The 8183-nt window shown below is 41.9% G+C and overlaps 1 long non-coding RNA gene across 1 annotated transcript; it reads right to left on the reverse strand.

Annotated features, from left to right (window-relative positions):
- Positions 1 to 6010: 6010 nt before the first annotated feature.
- Positions 6011 to 8077, reverse strand: LOC106804767. The gene is made up of 2 exons (XR_001393361.1): positions 7908 to 8077; positions 6011 to 7040 (listed from the first exon to the last, which is right to left on the reverse strand). It is a non-coding gene; the product is annotated as an uncharacterized LOC106804767 (long non-coding RNA).
- Between the last annotated feature and the right edge of the window lie 106 nt (positions 8078 to 8183).

An 8183-nucleotide genomic window follows, 5' to 3' on the forward strand; every position in this document is an offset into this window, starting at 1 on the left:
ATGATTAAGATCTATTTGATGTTATCCTGTTTCATTAAAACCAGTGATAAAACACGTTTGAGAAAACGGGTGGAAGATGAAAATCGAGAGTTATGCAAATCGTTTCGTCTCAACGTGATATTGGAACTTGTGTCAGAGTGAATAGAACATGTGGAGAGAGCACGAGAATTTAATGGTAATTCCACGTGGGGCCTATAGGTGATACACAGTAAGCCTCCCAATTGTTCTCAATGATGCCTATTTGTCTCTGAAAAGATGTCTTGGATTTTTTTTCGTAAGAATTATTGGCACTAGAATTCGAGCAAGTTAGAATGCCGTGTGGAGTCTAGAAAGCATTAGAAGTACTTGGTCTTGTTGTATATTGTGACTTTCCGTAGTTTGGCGTAGTAGCGACGGTTGGTCATTTTGGCTTTGAATGGGTGTTAAACATTTGCAGGGCAATATTGTCATAGAGCTGGCAAGTTCGAGGGAGCATAGAGTATGGAATCTGTAGTTATTTAACATGAATAAGTAGTGAGTGTAAGCGCTAGTACAAGTGTGAATATTTTAATATTTCTGTTCGAGCTTATCAGGCTGGCTATGGACGCTCTTTCTGTTGTCAACACCTTTCCGCCTGGTAAGAAGTTTTTTGCAAAGAATGAATATATGGTTTGATGTTAATTGAAATCAGTTTTGGAATCTTAGATGGTTTTAGAAGCATGTTATGTTCAATGAATTTAAACATTGTATTTGTCTGTAAGATGTTAACATATCTGTGATACATTTATTGTAATGGTTATTGAATGTTATTTTATGTTTCTATATTAAAGCTACATTAATTTGGGTACCAGAAATATGTAATTATCTCGTTTTCACTTTTTTTGGCACTCTAACTATAACGTATCAAATTATCTTTATTTGTGGTTGCCAATTCCTAACCCGTTCGTTTAACATTGCGTTATCATGGAGCGAACTTTAATGTCCATTTGATTTCCGGTGTTTGGTGGCTGATTTCAGAGTCGATATTCCAGTTCCTTGGATATGCCAATTTGATAATTCCCCCGTGCATATATGGAAAGGTCTAAATTATTCAGTTCCTTTAAAAATTTTCAAGTTTATCCGTTTTGCTGCTTTAACTCCCGCCTGGTAAGGAGAGATTTTGCCAAGGAATCAATATGATGGTTTTATGTTAAGGGATAGTTTATTCTAGGTTCTTAGGGTTATTTTTCCAGTTATATTAGGTTAAAATTACGACTAAAAAGTTCATGTTCATCACCATCAGATAAATTATTAATAATGGTGTAAACTAATGTATATGAGTTTGGATTAAACGATGGGTGGCGGACATCCGAAAGCGACGTTTAAAGTGGGCCAAAACACTTTTGAGAAGGCTCAGATCGAGGTGTTTTTTTATTTATTAGTAAGCAAAAGGATTTGTAATGATTTAGAACCGATATAGTTTATTTATGTGGATAATTTGCTAAATGAATATCGCGGTTAATAGCTATTAGTGTATAATATATTGCACTTTTTTGGTGATTAAGCCTCCCGGTCCAGTACGTGCAAAATAAATTGTCAAATAGCGGAACGTTTTCGGGTTGGCGCACGGTGCGGGGATGTTCATGGCGCAAGTATTCAAATTTCGTAGTTTTAAATTTAATAAAAATTGAAGTAGCGAGCTCCGTCGCAGTCATCTGTTGCGAGGGCGGTCGTTTGTGCTGATGAAACGAATAATGGATTGTTATTATATTGATTTTATGTTCGCGGGGGTTTGGTGTTGTGCGCAAAGTAGGCGGTGTGCAGGTGGCGACCTTGGTGTGGGGTCGAGCGGAGTAGAAGGTTATGGGGATGTCTGGAGTTAGCAGGAGCGATTTTGGCTCATGTGCGAGTTTAGTAAGATGATATGCATTTTATTATATAAAAAACGCATAAATAGTTATACGCGGTTCAATTATTGTGGCGTTGTGCGTGCGTTATCTGAGGGCGTGCAAGTAACATATGTATATGCGGTCAATGAGGCGTGGTCTCTCATCATGAACATCTAATCATACTCGATTAGCTTCGGTTATAGGCTTGTGAAGTTTCTACAAAAATATACAGTAGCGTAACTACGTAGAACGGATACGTGAGTGTGTTGTTGACATATCACTGTATGAGCGTTCTAATTAAGTCACGGGGTACCAGTGACAACTCTGCAGCTTGGGTCACCGGGTGTTATCGACTCGGGAGTGAAATGTAGGCGTGTTTGAGATATAGAGTGAGGGTGGTGGCATTACGCGGTTAGGTTAATATCTATTTACGGATGCTGTGCGGTATTTGTTTTTTTACAAATTATTAATACAATGGTATGTAAGGAACACTTGTTACGGTGTTTTGCCTGTTTCATACACTTGCGGGGCACACTACCACGTCACGCAAGCACCCACGCACGCGCGTCGCAGCACCACAAACACACATCGAAACATTCCCACACCACACATACTATGAGCCGTCTTCGGGGGTGTTATCTTAGAATTTTGTCTTTTGGGCGTGCGGGTGTGCGACGGTGGTGCGTTTAGTGGAGGCTTGCTATGCTAGGTGGCTCGAACTAATGCAGATGCTTATCATTTACCCTTATCTACATTTAGTGTAGTTATCTATAGGAGTAGATTATACATTATGGGTCTAGTATTTTATGATATACGATATATATCCTCTCACTTATTATAGATTGCCTAGATTTATCTTTACTCCTGATGATTATTCATTTAAAACGTGAAAACAGTGAGAATAACACGTTGAAAATGCAGAAATCGAGTTTACTCATCCCGTCTTTGGTCACGAGTGATATTGGACCTTGCGGTTACAAGTGACATAGGAATTTGGACTGAGAGCACGGGGAATTACCTGGGTAATGTTCACGATGGGCACTAAATATGGTGGCATTTATCAACAGTAAGCCTCCGCAAATTACTCACAATGTTGCACTATTTTGTCTTCTAGTAAAGGCCTGTTTTTGATTTCTTTTGAGAAACTTCTGCACTGGAGCATGCCAAATAATATTGAATTGTGGCCGCGTTGTGCCCTATGGAGTTGTAGACCATTTAGAGGGAAATGTCGTTCCGTGTGTGGGAAGGTCTTGTTGTGTATTCGTGAATTCGTGCAGTGGCGTAGCAAGCGAGCAGTGGTATTTGTCTTTGAATGTGTTCAAACAACTTTTGCAGAAGATTCGCATCTGAGTTGGCATAAAGTTCGAGCGGGCATAGATCACCGAATCTGTAGTTATTTAAATGATAAGGTTGTTATGTTGTCGTAAGCGCAGTAACAATTGTTTGTTAATTGACTTTCTGTTCGCTGCTAGGCCTGCTGTTCCGATGCTGTTCGTGCTAGGGACTCTGCCGCTATGGGACGCCCTACTGTTGTTCAACACCGTTACTTCGCTCGGGGTAAGGAGAGTTTCGTGGGGGGGCAAGAATCGAATATTGCGTTTTATGGTAATGAAGAGTCAGTATGGCAAGTCTTAACATGGGTTTTTAGGAACATGCATGTTCAAATGACATTGAAACATGTATTTTTATGTAAACATGGAATATCGTTACTATACCGCTGTAAATGTACTGTTACGATCTTCATTAAAATACATATTTGTCATACTTTGGTACCAGATAATAAATATTTATCCTGGTTTCCTTTGTTATGCATTCTTTAACACTTAACGAGTAACCCCGTATTCAAATATCTTAATTGTTGGTTGCGCAGTTACCTAAATCTGTTCTACACTGCGTCCTAAAGACGCATGAGCGAACATCATTTCCATATGATTGTGTTGGTTTAGGGGCATCATTTCAGAGATGTGATATTCTCAGTCTGGAGTCATGCAAATTTGAAATGTGGACCTATGGGAAATTATTTATCTAAAAATTTCCAAAGTCGATCAGTATCCCGCGTGATTATGGTGAAGCTACGTGAATAGTGAAGAATGTGAACGACTCGCTTTTCACGATATGAGGCGCATCTTTCCGGGTGAGAAATATATCATAATTTTCAACAGTAAATGAACAAGACTATGTATCGGCATGTGACGGAATGTTATTTGGCCTAATTTGAATACGATCTGATTCTTTTTGTTTAGAGCTGGGCTAAAATTATGCGGGAAGCAGTTCTTTTATATGGTGGAAACTCTGTTTAAACCGACGAAGTCAGTTCACTGGATATGTTTACTAGTTATAAAAATGATGGTAACTTAACACATGAAATCGATTGTTTAAAACGCCCAGGTTTATTCAGCATTGCAGTCCATACGTGGCAGGTTCAAGCCGGTACGGGAGATCATTTGCATAATATATTCTAGATACCTATAGAAACATGTCTTAGCTATACTCTCTGTGAATATTGAGTTTATTGACGCGCGATTAGTCAATATATTAGCAAATATATGACATATATGCGTACCGTAATCTCCCGTACCGGCCTGAATATAGACAAACCCTCACTATGTTCACTATCCTCAGCTACCATAATGAGCGGCGGAGATACGGATCGACTTGAAATTTTTAGATGAATAATTTCCTCATAGGGGTTCCGAATTTCAAATGTTGCATGACTCCAGGAGCTGAGATATCACTCTCTGAAATGAGCCCCCAAACCACAGAAATCAATGGAAATTGATGTTCGCTCCATGCGGTTAGGCGCAGTGTTAGAACGAGGATTAGGGTGAACTGCAACCAACAAAGTTAAGATATTTTGATACTGTTAGTGTTAGGAATGCCAGAAAAGAGTGAAACGAGGATAATTATCTATTTTCTGGTACCAAATGAGTGTAAAATGAGTGTATTTTAATGTAGATATGTAAATAACATGTACATATGTACACGGATATGTACATGTTTACATAAAATACATGTTTAAATGTCATTTGAACATGCATGTGTCTAAAAACCATGTTAGAGGACTTGCATAACTGATTTTCATTAACATAAAACTCAATTATTCGATTTCTTTGGCAGAAAAGCTCTCCTTACCAGGCGGAGTAAGGTGTTGAACAACAGTAGGGGCGTCCATAGGCGGCAGGCCTGATTAAGCATCGAACAGAAAGCAATTAAAAACACTGTTACTGCGCTTACACAACATACACTTTATTTATGTTAAATAACTACAGATTCGTGCTCTATGCTCCGCTCGAAACTTTTGCCAGCTCTATGATGCGAATTTCTGCAAAGTTGTCTGAACACATTTCAAAGACAAAAATGACCAACTGCTCGCTGTGGCTACGCCACCTGACGGAATGTCACGAATACACAACAAGACCTTCCCACACACGAAGACATTTCTTCTAATGGTTTCTAGACGTCCATGAGGCATCTATAACTTGCGTGCATAATGCAAATTATTGCACTCTAGTGCCGAATTTCTGCAAAAAGAAATGCCAAAAAAGGCCTTTTCTAGAGACGAAATAGTGCAACATTGGAGAATAATTTGGCGACGTGATATTGGACGTTGCTGTACAAGTGACAATAGAACATTGGACGAGAGCACGGGAATTACCTGGTAATTCACGCTGGGCACTATAGGTGGCATACAACAGTAAGCCTCCGTGGACGAAGACGGATTGGAGTAACTCTCGATTTTCATGCTTTTCAACGTGTTTTCTCACGTGTTTTTTCACGGGTTTTAATGATAATATCAGGAGTAAGATAATATAGGATCTTATATATATATAAATATATATATCGTATATAATATAGACCTATATTATCTTACTCCTGATAATATAGCTACACTAAATGTAGATTAAGGGTATAGTGATAAGCATCTGATTAGGTGGAGCCTTCACCTAGCATAGCAAGCCTCACTAAACGCACGCACGCTCGCACACCCGCACGCGCAAAGACGAAAATTTAAGATAAACCCCAACGAGAGACGGCTGCAGTTGTATGTGTGTGTGTGTGTGAATGTGTGTGTGTGTGTGTGTGTGCGTGCGCGTGCGTGCGTGCGTGCGTGCGTGTGTGCGTGCGCCCGCGTGTATGAAACAGGCAAAACACCGTAACAAGTGTTGCTTTAATACCTTGTATTTAATCATTGTGAAAAAACAATACCCACAGCATCGTATAGATTTTACCCTAACCGCGTACATAGCCACGCCCCCCTCCCGCTCTATATCTCAAACACGCCTACATTTCACTCCCGAGTGGATGAACACGCCGTGACGTCAGAGCGGCAGAGTTAGTCACGTGGTACCGTACCTTAATTAGAACGCGCATGAAGTGAATGTACAAGCAAAACACGTCACGATCTCGTGTCTATCGTAGTTGACGCTACTGTTATATTTTGTAGGAAAATTTCAAAGCCTTAGAACTCGAAGGTAATCGAGGTATTGATTAGATGTTATCGATAGGTAGCCACGCTCTCATTGATGAGCGCATTATACGATTGTTACTGCACGCGCACTCAGATACGCACGCACGCACATATTGACAGGCGTATATATTTATGGTTTTTTTTATTTATATAAATGTATATCTGTACAAACTCGCACATTGAGCCAAAATCGCTCTGCTAACTACAGACATCCCCACAACCTTTACTCCCGCTCGACGACCCACACCAGGGTGCGCCACCGTGCACAGCCGACTACTTTGGCGCCACAAACCCCGCGAACAATATATGCAATATATAACAATATGTATTGTTCTCAGCACAAACCGACCGCCCTCGCAACAGATGGCACTGCGAGCGAGCGTCGGCGACTGCGGCGCCACCTAGTTGTAGAAGACGGCGTGCAGGAAGTTGGCGATATTGGCGGCGCTGGCGACAGATGGCGCTGCGAGCGAGCGTTGGCGACGGCGGCGCCACCTAGTTGTAAAAGACGGCGCGCAGGAAGTTGGCGATATTGGTGGCGCTGCGAGCGAGCGTTGGCGACGGTGGCGCCACCTAGTTGTAGAAGACGGCACGTAGGAAGTTGGCGATCTTGGCGGCACTGGCGAAGCTGGCAATCTTGTAGATGTTGTCGTTCTTCGAGGCGATGCACTCCAGCTCCGAGTCCTGCACGTTCTCCGTGATGCCGAACGCAAACACTGAAACGCCTGCAAGACACAAGTAAACACTGTAACGCCTGTAAGACAGAAGTAAACACTGTAACGCCTGCAAGACAGATGTAAACACCGTAACGCCCGCAAGACAGATGTAAACACTGTAACGCCAGCAAGACAGATGCAAACACTGTAACGCCTGCAAGACAGATGTAAACACTGTAACGCCTGCAAGACAGATGTAAACACTGTAACGCCTGCAAGACAGATGTAAACACTGTAACGCCCGCAGGACAGATGTAAACACTGTAACGCCTGCAAGACAGATGTAAACACTGTAACGCCTGCAAGACAGTTGGAAACACTGTAACGCCAGCAAGACAGATGTAAACACTGTAACGCCTGCAAGACAGATGTAAACACTGTAACGCCTGCAAGACAGATGTAAACACTGTAACGCCTGCAAGACAGATGTAAACACTGTAACGCCTGCAAGACATATGTAAACACTGTAACACCTGCAAGACAGATGTAAACACTGTAACGCCTGCAAGACAGATGGAAACACTATATAAAATGCATGCAAGACAGATGTAAACACACACGTGATGACGTCAAGCCACAAGAGGGCAGCTGGTTGCACGTGATGACTTCGTAACAAGAGGGCAGCTGTTTCACGTGATAAAGTCGCAACAAGAGGGCAGCTGTTTGCACGTGATGAATTCGCAACAAGAAGGCAGCTGTTTGCGCGTGAGCTACAGCAAGACTTCGTGCCAAGACAACGCCGAACTCAGTAAAACAAACACAGCCAGCGATTGCATAGGTTAACCACGAAAACACGTCGGATGACAAACCCACAGTTAAAAAAAAAAAAAAGGTCGCTGTCTAGTGCCGCCATCTAGCGTCACCCGTGTGACTTACCAGCTGCCTTAACTTCTGTCGCCTTCTCACAGGTGGCGCGCATGTTGTTTGAGAATCCGTCCGTGATGACGGCAATTACATTGATGATTCCGTTCGCCTGTCCGTTCTCAGCCTGTAGCGTGCGCAGGGCCAGTTCAAGTCCAGCGTCCGTTGCCGTACTGCCCCGCTCTGTATCATGGAAGAATAGACGATCTCAATAATACAAATCATACAATTTCTCACATACTATCTCTCTCTCTCTCTCTCTCTCTCTCTCTCTCTCTCTCTCTCTCTCTC

The sequence above is a fragment of the Priapulus caudatus genome, unplaced genomic scaffold, assembly GCF_000485595.1.
Source record: "Priapulus caudatus unplaced genomic scaffold, Priapulus_caudatus-5.0.1 Scaffold86, whole genome shotgun sequence".
NCBI lineage: Eukaryota > Metazoa > Priapulida > Priapulimorpha > Priapulimorphida > Priapulidae > Priapulus > Priapulus caudatus.